Here is a 17,577-nt window from a genome sequence, read left to right as displayed (position 1 = left end):
CACACACACTGGCACACTTATTGCTGCATATCAATTGTTTCTCAGCTTTGCTTTGCCCTCTTCTGATCTGTTCATTTTCTCTCATTTTATTCTAGTTTGCAGCAAAGCTGCTTATTGTTCATATAGCTAATCGTTACGGTATATTATTTCAGTAAAGGGAAGCCTCACATCACTGTTACCGTCTCTGTGATGGAACATATAGCAGGCCACAGCGAAAAATCGCACTGTTGAATGCGCTCATACAGCCGATAGATTTAAAGCGATTATCAGTGCGCAGTTACATCCACAATTATATTGCACCTCGTGGGAGATATGTATTTAGAATATGTCTGTCTAACTGTCCGTGGGCTCTCTGTGCTGTTAACACAACTGCGCGTGGGCGTAAACTTTCTTTTCTTTTAAATTCCTCGAAATGGGAAATTCAGAAAACAGCTGTGCGGCCAGCTTTTAGAAACACAGAAAGAACTGCACCTGAGAGTTCTTTACGCAGACGAAAGTAACGTAACGAAAACTAACGAAAGATATGAGCAGACGCGTCCAGCTTCGGCGTTCAGCAGAAAGCCCGAAATCTGACAGGCCGGGACCCTCGAAGCCGCCCAGACACACACCAACACGCCCTCTTGTGTTAGTAAGTAACGCCGCAAACAGCGGAGTGGACACATCACACCTGCAGCAGCCTCCACGACCACGCTAGAATCTGTCGTGGAAATTAATTGTGTCAGACTAATGTAGTGGCAGGCCAATAACATTAAACATTTTATTATTATTATTATTATTATTATTATTATTATTATTATTATTATTATTATCAAAACAAAAAAAGAAGAAATTCCCAAAATTGAAATGAGATGAATTCTTCTCTTAGCTCTGTGACATCATCAGACAGACTGATGATTGAGACAATCTACAGTTTAGCAAAATGTCCAAATGCAAATAGAACAAATGAACACAAACAATAGTTTTATTATATGAAATGACTGTTTTCAGATTTCCCTTCATTGTTCTCCTTCACCATCATTAAGCCCAGAATGAGGGAATATTTTCTGGAAGAATTTTATTCCATCTCAAAAGCAGAGATCTAAAAACCTCTGTGGTGGTGGCATGTTAAGGCCCAGCGCACCTTCCTGAGGCACTATGTGGTTTTTGCATTTATTTCCTGTCTGTGTACACGATGATCCTTATTTGTAACCTTTTAGTGTAAGCACAGGAAGTAACTAAGATTTGATTGTTTCCTGTTGCGATGCTAGTTTGTGTTATTTTTAATACACATGTGATCACTGTCTTTTCATTGTCCACTAAAAACAGAAAGCATTTATTCGTTCAACTGGATTTGCTGATACAATTATATTCAGAGTGATTTATCAATGTCAAACTTATCAAAACGAGATTATATAAATCTGCTGATGCTTAACGATACAAACACACTTTTGGACGTGTAAATAGACCTTCTCTTTAACTTTAAACAGAAAAAGTCTCTTTTAAAATTGCACTTCACCTTCGACCGTCAGGATATTATTTAGGCTGAAATGTGCATCTATGGGTGAGCACGCATGCAAACAACAGTTGCTGATTTTAGCCCCAATAGAGTAGACTGTGTAATATAATATTAGTTGTAAAATCAAATTTTGCATGTGATATATTAGTGATGATGTCAGGAAAAGCAGACTAAAACTGTGTTATTCTTATGTGAATAAGAAAATAGACTGAGGTATTACTTCTCCCTCTCTTTGTCCTGTTGTCCCTCCTCACCCAGCCGGTCGGGGCAGACGTGCCCCTCTCTGAGCCTAATTCTGTTAAAAGGGAGTTTTTCCTTCCCACTGTCGCCAAAGTGCTTGCTCACAGGGGCTTGTCTGGGTGTTAGGGTCTGTGTTACTGCACACCTTACACTGAGGTGATGGTTGTTGTGATTTGCAAATAAAATTGAATTAAATTAAAATGTGTGAAAAATCCAGCCTCACCAAACTTTCTAAATAAAAACTTGGTTTTCATCACTTTATCTGGATGAACCCTCATATGAAACATCCACAAGTTTGTCTTTGATGATGATATTAAGGCAATAAGAGGCTGGCTTTGGCCTGACTGATTTGTCCTCCTATCTGACAGTTTTCTTCAGCTTCTTTCAGAAACTCTGAATCATATCTGTCAAGTCCTTCACCCTCATCTCAACCCTGACGAGAACATTTCAGCAGACAGTCACGAGTGTGGGCTGTGGATGCTGTCTGTACTGTCCAGTGGCAAGAGGAGATCTACCTCCCCTGGGTGCCCCCTCGTGCCCCACAGACCATATGGCTTGGCCTGGCCCTCTAGATGGTGTGCTGGTCCATGGACCACCTGAGGCAGCAGGAGCTCTTATAATCACTGGAGACAAGGGCCACTTGACACCAGGCTGACAGATGGTGCTGCAGCACTGCTGCCCTGGACTACTGCTGCTGCTGTGTGTGTGTTCAGATTGAGAGGCACAATAAGGGTGATGATGTGTCAGGGGTGGTTAAACATGATGGTGGCAGCCCATCTTCTTTTGTCTCTAGGGCAGCCATAGCCGCGGGCCATGACTGCAGGCAAATTTCATCACATATAAGGAGCAGAGCCTAAACGACAGAGCAGCTCCACGCTGCCGCGCAACATCCAGGAATAGTATCTGTTTCCACTGTTGCAGTTAGTATTTACAGAAAAACAGGAACTGCTGTTGGTCAGGAACGTTGGAGTTCCAAGAAGGAATGTTACACGTTCCCACTGAAGATGAGTGTAAGATGTTATTATTTGTTACGAATGATATTATTCCGATTTTTGTGTGGAAAAAATCCAAATAATATACGACTGGCCTTCAGTTCACTTGCATGCTGTAATCAGAGCTTATAGTTGCTTTTAATGTTAACTTCTCCAATCCTACAACCAGAAGCATAAATGCTGCAATGAATGCAAAATTCAAAATTGCATGTTTAAAGCTGTAGCAACTACAGTACGTCAGTACTACTCTGGGCCACAGTTTAGCCTTCAACATGGAGACAACATGGAGATATCGTACAGCACAGGATGACATATAAATACTCGCTTTTTCTTAATATTAAATCACTATAATGAATCTTTTGCTTGTATTTTTCAGTGAAAACACCCTGTGCCCAGGCTTAACTCACAGCTAAGCCCTCCTTATTTATTTTTCTTATTGTAAAGATGATCTTTTAGTAGATTTTATTCATTCTTGTTTACATGTATTTAAAATGCAATAGGAATAAAGATAACTAGTAATGTTGTTTCCCTTTAATTGCATGTTACCTGCTCCTTCCATGGAAAAATTATACCTGCTATAAAAACAACATATAAAATCTACACAATAATTCTGAGGTAACAGTTTGTACTCATCTTAAATGAGTGAAAAATTGCACTCATTTTGACTATTTGGATACATTTTACTACATATTTCTAGTAAATAGTAATAGGAAATACAGAGTTTCAAATACTAAAAGAAATAAGGTCCCTATAATAATTACTCATTGAAACTGATAATTCTAACTCTTCTTTGCAAGTAGACAATAGTTAATCTAATTAATATTTATTTATTACTGATCTGTTCAGCTAATTAACCTCCCTTATTCAAGGAAATGTAGCTTTACACAGCAGACGATGACTATGTCAATGCTTTTAATCCGTAAAATGATCAAAAAACATAAAATGATTTTATTTGCTCTGTGTATGCAACACTTCCACAGTGGATTTGAAGACTTTCTTTCCCCTCAAACAGTCTTAATACCATTAATGACTTCCTCCCCTCACCCAGCCGCTCACAGCAGATGGCCGCCCCTCCCTGAGCCAGTTCTCTTGGAGATTTTTTTCCATTAAAATATTTTTTTCCAACTGTTGCCAAAGCGCTCACTCACAGGGGTCATATGATGGTTGAGGTTTTCTCTGTTTTCTTGTAGGGTCTTTACCTTACAGTATAAACCGCCTTCAGAGAACCTTTGTTGTTATTTGCTATATAAATAAAATTGAATGCAGTATGCTACTTTGAAGAACTGTATCACAAAACAGTTCTGTCATAAACAAAATGACCTTTGGGGTAGGTGAAAGGACAGAAGGCAAGAAGGAGGTGAAGGGAACGGAGGAAAGGAGAGGAGAGGAGATAGGAGAGATAGGAGAGAGATGAGAACTCTCTGTCTGTAGAGATGAAACCTTTTTATAATTATTCATTTAACTGATTCAACTCCATTAGGGTTAGGAAGCACAAATGCTGCATTGAGAGATTAAAAAACAGTAAGTCCAGATGTGCAAATTGTTTGAACTGCAAAGTAGAAGTGCAATGATTACTCTCCTAGACTAATCACAACAATTATTTTCCCCACAAATACACGATATTTAGTTTCGTTCCTGAAGGAGAAAAAAATCAATTATTTTAAAACCCAGAATCAGAGTTTTTAGACTTTTTTATATTTATGCCGATGAATTGAATATAAGAATTGTTGACAATGGAGGATCAGTTATTTGATAGATTGTTGCACCTCTACAATCATGAATATCTTTCTCTGGAACTGGATGACAAAAGAAAACCAAAATACAGGACACAGCATGCTCACAGGTCGAGCCGAAGGGTGGATTCAAGGAGTGAACTCAGAAACATGAGTTTGAGGTGACTTTATTTACAGTAAAAGTGCATCTAAACAAATCTGAAAATGAAGGGGAAAGGGTATTAGCATTTTAGAGTGAATGAGAGGAATGAGTGAGACGCAGAAAATAATTGTAGCACTTACCTGTCACACTGGTACGAGGAGACAGGGGCTGGCAGCTGCAGCACACATCAGAGGGGCTGCAGAGCTTGGGTGAAGCACATCACCCGAATGGCTGAGGTGGTGAGCGGTGAAGAACAGGCGCTGGAGATCACACGCAGACAGGTTAAAAAGAGGCTCAGAATAAAGACAGTAGCTAATTGAGGAAACCAGGTGTTACCACAGAGATAGTAGTACAATCTGCCAGAGAATGGGCGCGCCAACTGCAGCTTTAGAAACACCAACCTGATGAAGGCAATCCTGGGAGAGGGCCTCAGCTCTACCAGGGACACACTGGCTCACAGAGGAAAACAGCAACAACCAGCCCAGTGCTGATTTCCTCAATGGGAAATGGTCCCAAGTAGCATGGGGCCAGTTTCTTTGACATGCACTAGAGAGGAATGTCCGCAGAGGATAACCAAACCTTCTCACGTACCGCATGCTGTGGAGCTGGAGACCTCCTCTGGTCAGCAACCCAGTGGTTTATTCCACTGCACGCAGGAAGGCAGCCTTTGTCTCCAGATTCTTTGGCAGGAGATGTCTCCTGCAGGGAGAGAAGTGGGGGCTGGTACCCTTAAGAGGCCTTGAAAGGGGACAATCCTTTTGAGGAGGTGAGAGTGTTATGTGCATATTCTATTTACACCAAGAAGCAGGGTTAGAAGAGATGACGCTGCCTCCAGCTCTTGATTTGTCTGTTCAGTTTGACCATTAGATTGAGGATGATAACCAGATAACCATGGAAAGCCTTAAAAAGCTTTCTGTACTGCAGCCCACAAGCTGCAGGCATTGATACAAAACGATATCAAAGGGTAAACCATGCCAAGCCAGTGAGGTCCACTGTGATGTGTGACCCCGGCTGAATAGGGATTGCTAATCAGAGTCCTGAAGGTGGCTGATGATGGCTCTTGTTGCGCTCACAGGTGTCACAGGGTGGTACATATTCGCTGGTGTCTTTTTCTAGAGAGGGCCACCAAAAGGTGCGCTTGAGTAATGAGATGGTGCAGCTTACCACGGGATGGCAGGCGAAACGTGAGGCATGGGTATATTGCAGGACCTGGGAGCAAACAGATGAGGGAACAAACAGTGGGTTGGGCAGCCCAATTCAAGGGTGATTAGGCAGAGAGATTCTTCAAACAATAAATGGCTGTTCAGCCTCTTCCAGCCAGTGTTGGTGTTCCTCTAAAGCTGAAGCATCCACCTACACAACATCTGGGTGGACCACGACCGGTGCTGAACTGAACCTGGTTTTGAGCTCCTTAAAGGCTTGAACTGCGTCCATGGACCACAAAAACTCCCTGGAAGGTGAGGTTTAGTTAGAGGTGCAGCTAGGGATGGGTACCGGTATCCGGTGCCATGATGGCACCGGATACCGGTACCCATCCCTGGGTACATAAACAGTTATGACCAAAAAGCAGCGCACATTTCGGTGCTTTATTTCGGTGGTTTTTTTCCCCTGAGCTGTGATAGCAAGGAAAATGATTGGCTAGAATCTAAAGTGTACACTTTAGATTCTAGCCAATCATTTTACGTTTCCGAGGATAGTAGGCGGGTCCAGGTACGTACGTTCTTTTAGAGCAGAGCTACAGATTAAAAAACGCCCAAGGTGAAGCAGTCAAAGTCTGGCTGTACTTCACAGCAAAAGATGCAAACTCAGCAGCTGCAACAAGTGCTTTAAGCTGATACTGTGATGCTGTCAAAGGAGGTAACACCTCAAATCTGATGAAACACCTGGCGACGCATAGCGTTTTTTTAAAAGCCGAGAAATGCGCCGTATTTGATAGCTTACTGCGAGACCTCACACCGAGCACATCTACTGCGGGTGTGGTGCCTGTTATCGACCCGGAGTTAGCAACATCCCCCAAAAACCCGAAGAGGAGAGTCCTGGCCCCTAGCCCTGCCAGTGTAGCAGAAATGATGAGGATGATGATGCAGCAGCAGCCGTTCTTCTCTGCGTGAGTAGCTTAATGTTGTTCGTGTGTAATTTACGTTGAGTAGGCTAACCACGTTATTACATTAATGCATGTAAGGTGAACTAGCAAACATCATCATAGCTACATGCGGCTGTCTTCTTGTTTGATGGCAGATACTCCCTTCACCCTGGACAAAAAGGCTAAAATGACCAAAGAAAAAGTGGAAAACAGTTAAACATGAGAGGTTTTTGGACAAAGTTTGTTTTTTCCATTGTTTAAGCTGCTTCCAGCCAAGAGTGATACCATATATGCCCCATAGCTGCAGAAAAGGCTAACATTGTTATCTTTTTACAAAAAAACAGCTGAACATGAGAGGTTTTTGGACAAGTTTGTGTTCTCCATTCTTTAAGCACCGGTTTGAGCACCGTTTAAGCACCGGCACCATTTCAAAAGTACCGGTTTGGCACCGGTATCGGATAAAACCTAAACGATACCCATCCCTAGGTGCAGCAATGCGACTGTAGCCTTTGATGAAATGGCAATAGAAGTTAGCAAAACCAAGAAACCTCTGTAATTGCTTGGAGAAAGTAGGCCACTCCACAACTGCCCTTTTTCTGGCTCTGTCTTCATCAATCCACTTTCAATTGAATAACGCAGAAATGTCATGAAGTGGTGTGAAACTTACACTTCTCTGCTTTCACAAACAGTTTGTTTTCCAGTAGATGCTAGAGCACCAGGCGCACATGATTACTATGTTCAGCTCGGGTCTTCGAGAAAATCTACACAGACAAAAACGAACAGATTCAAAGAGTCTCTTAAAGCATCATTAACAAGTGTCTAGAAAATGGCGGGTGCTTCTGTCAGCCCGAGGGGCATCAACAGGTACTCATAGTGACCTATGGGAGTGTTGAACACGGCCTTCCACTCAGCGCCTTGTCTCATTCTTAATAGATGATAGGCATTTTGCAGATCTAATCTAGTGAAAAGGCTCAAAAGCAGAGGACATTAGCAGAACCCCCGTAGTCAATGCATGATTCAGCATGATTTTTTTTCTACAAAAATAAGCCAGTGCATACAGGAGAAGATGATAGTCTTATTATCCCCACCTCTAAGTGTTTGTTGAGGGGAGTAATGCCCCGGGGAGGAGATCAACGGCCCAGTTTCATTGGGATTATGAGGTGGAAGTGACAGTGCTTGATGCTTACTGAAAACCTTATTGAGGACATGGAACACCAAGGGGACAAGAGAGAGACATGGAGGTTGAGGTGATGGAGCTGGGGTCGCACCAGGAGTTGAAAGCAATGCAGAGCTGCACCTGCCCGTGTTCATCATGCTCCCTAACGAGCGAAGGCAGAGTCTGCAGGCTCCATAATTTAGCCAGATTGTTCAGTCAGGTCGAGCCAAAGGGTCGACTCGAGGCACGGACTCACAAACACTAGTTTGAAGTGAATGCAGACTTTATTTGCAGTGGTCGTGTATTAAAACAGACAGAGATGACACAGACTTCTCTGGGAAAATCTGAAAGGGAAAAGGGTATTAGTTTTTAGCGAGATTGTGGGAATGAATGAGACGCACAAAAGAATTGTAGCACTTACTTGTCACACTGGTACTGGTACACACCTTATTATCAATAAAGACAAAGAAAGACATGAGCAGTGAGCACAAGCCAGCTCCTGACTAACCATTAGCTTTGTTTCACCCCACAGGGAGCTGTGCCTCACTCTGTTTCCCTTGAATAAAATGGTGGAAATACAGCTGAGTAATACTTCTCAGTGCCTGCGTGATGACGACCTGGACCATCTGGGTTCTCACCAGTGTGAACCTTACACAGCTTTGAGCTAGCAGCAACTACTAAGCTCCTACCATATTAAGGAAGCTTCAGTTTTAAAAATCAGCACCGGCTCTGGGACAGTGGCTGATTGACACGGAAAGGCCAGATACTCAGCCTCACTATATCGATCGGTCATGATACTGGATTTTACGGTTTTGTTGTTTCTTGAACACAGCCTGCTGGTCTCTTCTTGCTGCACAGACCCAGTGTTCACAATCTTAACAAGCTGGCTCTGACAGTGATAGCTCTATTTCCATCATGTAGAAAGAATGAAACCTTGGGGGGTATCCAGGTGTCTCCTCCAAGGAAACTATAGTGATATGACTGAACTCTTTAGTCTAGTAAATAAGGAAAAGGACAACGGGAGGAACTTTCCAAGATACACATCAGTGGACAGAGTGCTTGATGGTAAGGAAAAAACCTTACCTGAGCATCCCTGAATAGTGCAGGCCACCTTTCTTGGAGAACCCTGACCAATAGGCTGTAGGTCTCCAAGTTCACTCTTTAGCTTGTGAACATTTTGAACAGTTTGTCTGCAGTTTTCTTTGTGTGTTCACTTCCTAGTTCAAGCCTCTCCGAGGCTTATTCTTGTCCTTGTTTTCCCCATGACCATGTGAAGGAAGATACTTTACATTTGGCTTTTTTACATTTTGGCTGGGCATACATCAACATCAGCAAGAGCAATCAGGATGGAGACAGGACAGGACTAACTTTGAGCGAGATAACCGTGCCATAATCTCTTATGTTTCAATTAGTTCAATCTCTTTAATGGGTGAAGTTGCAGACTTTACAAAGCTAGTTCATTTGCACTGAGGTAACAATGGTATTATGGGGTCCATGTACATGTATTTCCCTTTCTTTTGAAAACATCCACTTCCAGTGTTGCAGGCAATTTCCATCACTGGTTGGTAGTGCAAGGCAGTATGTCTTAGAAAACAGAAGCCGCTTCACCCCTGATCAGCTGTGCACAGTGTTAGACCTCTGCTATACCACCCCAGGGTTTCTACAGTCGTACTCATGGCTGTGCCATGGGCTCCCCGGTGTCACCTATAGTAGCCAACCTTTACACCGAGGAAGTGGAAAGGAAGGCTCTTGGCTCTTTTAAAGGGAGAGTACCCAGCCACTGGTACAGATATGTAGACGACACCTGGGTCAAAATCAAAGCCCAAGAAGTGGAATCTTTCACTGAACTCAGTGGATAAAAACATCAAGTTCACCAGAGAAGACACAAAGGACAACTGTTTGCCTTTCCTGGACTGTGCCGTGCGCATTGAGGACAATGGAAATCTCAACATTGAAGTTTACCGGAAGCCCACACACGGACCAGTTCCTCCTCTTTGACTCCCATCACCCTCTGGAACACAAACTTGGAGTAATTGGAGCCACGGTCGCCCCCTGAGCCACGGGCGACCGTGGTTCAGGGGGTTGGGAAGCGCATCTGTAACCGGGAGGTCGCCGGTTCGGTCCCCGGGCTCTCTGTCCTGGCCGTTGTGTCCTTTACCCTTTACCCTACTGCCTACTGGTGATGGCCAGAGGGGCCGATGGTGCAATATGGCAGCCTCGCTTCTGTCAGTCTGCCCCAGGGCAGCTGTGGCTACAACCGTAGCTGCCTCCACCAGTGTGTGAATGTGAGAGTGAATGAATAGTGGCATTGTAAAGTGCTTTGGGTGCCTTGAAAAGCGCTATAGAAATCCAATCCATTATTATTATTATTAGTAGTAATCAGGACCCTACACCACCGGACAGAACATGTTCCCTCTAAGCCTGAAGGGAAAAAGAAGGAACACACACATGTAAAGGAAGCTCTTAAAACGTGCGGCTATCCTAAATGGGCTTTTATAAAGTCAGCAAAGAGGCACAGAAAAGAAGATCAGACACCAGCGAGGGAGGATAAGAAGGACAAACAGAACAACACTGTCATCTCTTATGTAGCAGGTTTATCAGAGAAACTTTGAGTCTTGACCAAGCACGACATCCCAGTTTACTTCAGACCCAGCAACACACTCAGACACAAACTGGTTCATCCCAAACACAAACTTAACAATGCAGTGTAGCTGTGCAGTGCTGCAAGGAATGCCCAGACCTCTACAAAACCAAACCGCCACTTCATAAACGCATGGCACAACATAGAAGAGCCACCTCCACAGGACATAACTCGGCTGTCCACCTGCATCTAAAGGTCAAAGGTCACTCTTTGAGCATGTCAATGTTGACATGTTGGACAGAGAAGACAGATGGTTTGAAAGAGGAGTAAGAGAAGCCATTTATGTCCACTGTGAGCGACCATCTTTGAACAGAGGGGGCTTATGACACCAACTGTCTGCCATCTATAATCCAGACACCTTAACACCCACTCACACCCTGGGATATCTGATCTCAGAAAGTCACATCATAGGGTGGAGTTAGGTCTTACAGTGGGTCCACCTGAAACCTTGGCTGGCTGTGACTCATGCCTTGGCTCGTGTGATTAGGCAGAGGATCAATACTAGGTCCATGACGGGGACACTCCCAGTAGGGCTTACAAATCTGAGACTCTCCACTAATTGAGTTTACAACTGAAGAAGCTTCTTGGATGAAACATCTTCACAAAAGTCAAAGAGGTCCAGACTCTTTTCTTTCCACCTCACCCTCATGGATGAGTGAGCCCCCCCCCCATCCCCATACTCTGCTTCCTCTAATGATATTGCAACTGTGAAATTAATTAGGGCACCCTAATCGGGTGTTTTGTTATTGGACTTCTGTGCAAATCACAGTTTGGCCAACATAAGAGTGTCCATAAGTGCACGTGGCACCAGGACGCTCTAGGCTGCAGGTCGATGTTTGATTTTGTAATCATATCACCAGACCTGCGACCATATGTTCTGGACACTCGGGTAAAGAGAGGGGCTGAGCTGTCAACTAAACACCACCTGGTGTTGAGTTGGATCAGGTGGCGGGGGAGGATGCTGGACAGACCCGGTGCACCTAAACGCGTAGTGAGGGTGTGCTGGGAACGTCTAGCAGAGGCCCCAGTCCACGAGATCTTCAGCGCACACCTCCGGCAGAGTTTCAACAGCATTCCGAGGGAGACGGGGGACATTGAGCCTGAATGGACCATGTTCAGCGTCTCCATTGCCGAAGTTGCTGCACTGAGCTGCGGCCGCAAGGTGGTTGGTGCCTGCCATGGTGGTAATCCCCGAACCAAATGGTGGACACCAGAGATGAAGGGAGCCACCAGGCTGAAGAAGGAGTCCTATCGGGCTTGGTTAGCCTGTGGGACTCCGGAGGCAGCCGACAGGTATCGACAGGCCAAGCGGAATGCGGCTCAGGCAGTGGCTGAAGGAAAAACTCGGGTGTGGGAGGAGTTCGGAGAGGCCATGGAAAAAGACTTTCGGACTGCCTCGAAGAGATTCTGGCAAATAGTCAGGCATCTCAAGAGGGGAAAGCGGTGCTCTACCTGCACTGTGTATAGTGCTGGCGGAGCGCTGCTGACGTCGACTGAGAAAATTGTCAGGCGGTGGAAGGAATACTTCGAGGACCTCCTCAATCCCACTGACACGTCTTCCAAGGAAGAACAGAGTCTGGGGATGAGGGGAATGACCCGCCAATTTCCGGAGGCGAGGTCACTGAGGCAGTTAAACAACTCCTTGGTGGCAGAGCCCCAGATGGGGATGAGGTCTGCCCCGAGTTCCTGAAGGCTCTGGACGTTGTAGGGCTGTCCTGGTTGACACGCCTCTACAATGTTGCGTGGAAATCAGGGGCAGTACCCGTGGACTGGCAGACCGGGGTGGTGGTCCCCATCTTTAAGAAGGGGGACTGGAGGGTGTGTTCCAACTACAGGGGGATCACACTCCTCAGCCTCCCCGGGAAAGTCTATGCCAGGGTGCTGGAAAGGAGAGTTCGTCCGCTAGTCGAACCTCGGATACAGGAGGAACAATGCGGTTTTTGTCCTGGTCGCGGAACACTGGACCAGCTCTTTATCCTCTCGAGGATACTTGAGGGTGCATGGGAGTTTGCCCAACCAGTCTACATGTGTTTTGTGGACTTGGAGAAGGCATTCGACCGTGTCCCTCGGGGTGTCCTGTGGGAGGTGTTGCGGGAGTATGGGGTGTCTGGCCCATTGCTACGGGCCATTCGATCCCTATACAACCGTTGCAAGAGCTTGGTTCACATTGCCGGCAATAAGTCAGACTTGTTCCCGGTGGGTGATGGGCTCCGCCAGGGCTGCCCTTTGTCACCGGTTCTGTTCATAATTTTTATGGACAGGATTTCTAGGTGCAGCCAAGTGGTGGAGGGCTTTCGCTTTGGTGGCCTCAGAATCTCATCTCTGCTTTTTGCGGATGATGTGGTTCTGTTGGCTTCATCGGGTGAGGGCCTCCAGCTCGCACTGGAGCGGTTCGCAGCCGAGTGTGAAGCAGCGGGAATGAGGATCAGCACCTCCAAATCTGAGGCCATGGTTCTCAGCCGGAAAAGGGTGGAGTGCCCACTCCGGGTCGGGGATGAGTTCCTGCCCCAAGTGGAGGAGTTCAAGTATCTCGGGGTGGAGCCGGAGATCGACAGATGGATTGGTGCTGTGGCTGCAGTGATGCGGACCCTGCACCGGTCCGTCGTGGTGAAGAGGGAGCTGAGTGTAAAAGCGAAGCTCTCAATTTACCGGTCGATCTACGTCCCTACCCTCACCTATGGCCACGAGCTGTGGGTAGTGACCGAAAGAACGAGATCGCGGAAAGAAATGAGCTTCCTCTGAAGGGTGGCTGGCATCTCCCTTAGAGATAGGGTGAGAAGTTTGGCCATCCGGGAGGGGCCAAACTGCTCCACATTGAAAGGAGCCAGCTGAGGTGGTTCGGGCATCAAGGATGCCTCCTGGGCGCCTCCTGAGGGAGGTGTTCTGGGCATGTCCCACCGGGAGGAGGCCCCGGGGCAGACCCAGGACACGCTGGAGAGATTATATCTCTCAGCTGACCTTGGAACGCTTTGGCGTTCCCCCGGATAAGCTGGAGGAGGTGGCTGGGGTGAGGGAGGTCTGGGCTTCTGTGCTTAGGATGCTGCCCCTGCCACCCGGCGGCGGATAAAACGGATGAAGATGGATGGATGGATGGATGGATCTTTAAAATAATTATCCATCCCTTTTCTTAATCACTTATCTAATTCAGGGTCACCAAGGTTCTAACATAACTTTCAGGCAGGCAGACTTTAACAGCATAGACAGGTAAGACGCCCATCACAGGGCAAACACACAGACAGCCTCTCACACTCATTATCAATGGCAAACACAGACTCACCAGTTAACCTAACACATGAGTCAGTACAGAGAGAGAAACCACACAGGCACAGGGAACAAGAAGGCTCCACACAGAAGGTTTGCTGGCGTTCAGTAAAACAAATAGTTTCATTAACTATCAATCTGTTCATAATTAGTGTAAAGTAAATTAGTCAGTTTAAGGCTGGTATTTTTGCACTGGTGTACTGGTTAGCACTATTGTACTGGTCACTCTGTTTTGGTCGTTTTCTTGTTTACAGAGCTGCTTAGTTTTGATGGGCGGCATCATGGCAGAAACTGGAGCGAGAGCAGGTTTATCAGATTAAAGCTGGAGTGTGGGGGTGTGCGGGTGGGGTTTGTGTGTAACACTTGTAACATATTCATGTTTGAACACTGCCTTTGATTTCAGTGTGACAAACAACTGAAAGTCAGGCTTTGTTTGTTTTTTTGTTTTTTAAATGTCTAAAAAAGTGTTTGTAATGTGAAGCTACAATTGCAAAGAAATCTTTATATATGTACAAACTTTGAGTCATAAAAGTCAGAGGCAGGTCGCACATGTCTGATCAGAAAATGTAAATATGTTTGAGAGAAAGAAAGCAGATATTAAAAAATAAAAAATAAAAATATTTAAGAGTTATTTTCAACATTATAATTAGAGTATCATCTCAAAACAACTCTAACCTTTTATCTCTATTGATTGAACTATCAACTGATATTTTTTTGTGCTACAAATTGTCATATTTGTTTATTGAGAAATTGTCACTGACAGTGTTTTTATTAGTGTGTACCCAAATATACAACTTTGCAGGAGTGATGGACTTTTGGTTCATGTTTTAAGGACTTGTCTTCAACAGTTTTGATTCCTATTCTATTCAGATTTTAATGTGCAAAAACTGGTTTGAAAGCAAGTCAGCTGATGATATTTTCAAAAAATGTTCTAAATGGTAAAAAAAAAATGGCCTGTATTTGTAAAGTGCTTTACTAGTCCCTAAGGACCCCAAAGCACTTTACACATCCAGTCATCCACCCAGTCACACACACATTCACACACTGGTGATGGCAGCTACATTGTAGCCACAGCCACCCTGACAGAGGTTTTTTTTATACAAAGAAAACATTCACAGCCCTCGTAAGTTCAAACTTTGTAATATAGATGTAGATGCAAGTTGGCTGATTTCTGAAAGAATGACCCTCGTGTGAACAGGGTAGTTCTTCCTTTTTGTTGTTGTATATGCTGCTGCCTGTGCCACACCAAGGACTGGGCTGGACTGGATGGCACTGTGGTCTTTATTTTTTATCTTACTGTGAGCATTACTATATGATCCTAAAACAGGACCCTAACTGTACTGGCTAAGCTCATTTCAAGTTTGTCTGTAGACTATGTTTGAATTCTGCTTTTAATATTTAATCTTTCCTCTCAAACTCTTAGAGAGCATGGAGTCTGCAGCTCGGGAATTAAAAATACAAATTGTTGGGATCAAGTTATGTTCCTAGTTTCAGTTTAGCAAAGACATAAAGACCTGGATGGCCGCTAACTTTCTGCTCCTTAATTCAGATCAAACTGAGGTTATTGTACTCGGCCCTGAAAATCTTAGAAATATGGTATCTAACCAGATTCTTACTCTGGATGGCATTACCTTGGCCTCCAGTAACACTGTGAGGAACCTTGGAGTCATTTTTGACCAGGATATGTCCTTCAACGCACATATTAAACAAATATGTAAGACTGCTTTCTTCCATTTGTGCAACATCTCTAAAATTAGAAATATCCTGTCTCAGAGTGACGCTGAAAAACTAGTTCATGCATTTATTACTTCCAGGCTGGACGACTGTAATTCATTATTATCAGGATGTCCTAAAACTCCCTGAAAAGCCTTCAATTAATACTGTAATTCGTTATTCGTTATCCTATTAACAATTTAATTTGGCGATTTAAAAAACTATAAACATTATTTGATTCTAACCTGCTACGTCTCTTTAACACAGCTGTACCCTTGGCTGCTAGAACACAGGATGCACACCGAGAACACCTGTTCACTTTAATCTGAGTCAAACTGAGTTGGTGTCCACATCTGGGAGAGTAGCAGTGAATGTTTAAATGTGTCCAGTTTCAGGTTTCAGAGCTCTGATGTGAAGCTGTCGCCTTAGCAAACCAGCAGCACTGACAACACTCTGTGATACAATAATGAACTAGAATTAAGAATGGCTATGGGCCATTATTTTCCACAGTGAAAAGCAGGTAAGAGTCCTGCAGTTCAGCGCACAGGTCATATATGAAAACAGTCCAGTTTACATTCCTATACAAAGCAGTGAGATTTCATCACGAGTCGTCTACTAAAAGGGTTTTAAACAAGAATAATGTTTATTTCAAGTTCCACTTCACTCAAAAAAATATTTATATGATCATTATTTCAGAATTTCCCTAATGCATCACTTACAATAACAGAGAGCACTGTCTAGGAAGCGGTGTGGTGTAAATGAGCATCTGAGAGGATGAAGAAATGTAACTTCAGCTGTACTCCAGCAGATCTGACACAAACATGTCGATTGTGCTGTGAGTGCTGCGGACTGAATTTATCTCACATATCTGGAGGAAGAAAAAGGAACAGAAAAAAGTCGGTGATAGAGACGCCTTAGAATACGAGTCACTTAAATTAAAAGATCCAACTATTAATGATTAGAGTTCAATCACAGACTGGGGGAGACTTGAGATGAATATAGAAAGGACTGCCTTGAAGTTAGATGTATTTCAAGAACAGGGCCTGACTCGATAGACTGAATATAAAAGATTTACAAAAACATTACAAGACTTTGTCACCATGATGTCAGTTGGTTTTTGGAAACCGCCAAAATGTTTCATTTAAACCTTGATATTTAAAACTGGTCAAAATATCTTAAACCACATGGTGGCACTTAAGTATGTTTAACAAACTATGTGCATTCTCTATACATATACCAATTAATAACATAACAAAATAATGAAAAATAATAAACAATTACAGAAAAAATAATATAATAAATATAAAATTAGGGCTGGATATCGTCACTGATTTCTAGAATCGAATCGATTCCAATTCACAAGATCCCGAATTGATTCAATCCACGATTTGATTCGATTTGAAATTTTGTCTCAGTCAGAAATATTATAATTCTGATCACTTATCAGTACATTTCCATATTTCTATTTCTATAAAAAGAAAACTGACACTTGTAAGACATGAAAGGTGTGAACATCACAGCAGATGCCTTTGTGTCAAAGTAACTGAGGATAAAACACAGAAAAACATGAAGGCGACATTCCTGGCCTGGGATTTATAAAAATATTCTGCAGGAGATCAAAAACAAAAGAAAGTCATCATATGAACATTACCTGATGCTGCTGATATGAAGCAAAGTTACTGAGGTTTTATTAGAGACACAGCTGAGCGCTTTGCAATTTTGCATAATTTAAAAAAGTTTAAATTTGTTCAGCATTGAACGGCAGAAATGAGGTTTTCTTTTCGGAAGTAAGTAAAAGAAAAAAAAACAGCGTCCGACAGCGCTGTAAACAATGGTAGACTTGTGCGTAACAAGCAAGCGAATAATGCAGAAAACAGATTTTTAGACGGGAAACTGTTCTGGCTCTCACACGTTCTCACTCCCAAAGCCTAACATTTTAGGCTAGGTGACAAATCGTCATTTTGGGGGTGCTTCAGCACTCCCAAAATGATTCAAAGCACCCCCAACAATTTCTTACTTTTTTTTGACAATATTTACTGTTTGTATGACACACTACTAAGAATATAAAAAGCATTCAGTACTTGATTGAGACGTAACATTTTAACAACAAAAATATAGATA

At 43.7% G+C, this 17,577-nt stretch overlaps 1 protein-coding gene across 1 annotated transcript in view; it reads right to left on the bottom strand.

Moving 5' to 3' along the window:
• Positions 1-17,577, bottom strand: part of LOC146507489 (uncharacterized) — a 153,971-nt gene that overhangs the window by 135,139 nt on the left and 1,255 nt on the right. The window lies entirely within an intron of this gene.

This window comes from Neolamprologus multifasciatus, chromosome 12 (genome assembly GCF_963576455.1).
Source record: "Neolamprologus multifasciatus chromosome 12, fNeoMul1.2, whole genome shotgun sequence".
In the NCBI taxonomy this organism is placed as follows: Eukaryota; Metazoa; Chordata; class Actinopteri; order Cichliformes; family Cichlidae; genus Neolamprologus; species Neolamprologus multifasciatus.
This window is presented reverse-complemented; position numbering and strand designations above follow the sequence as displayed.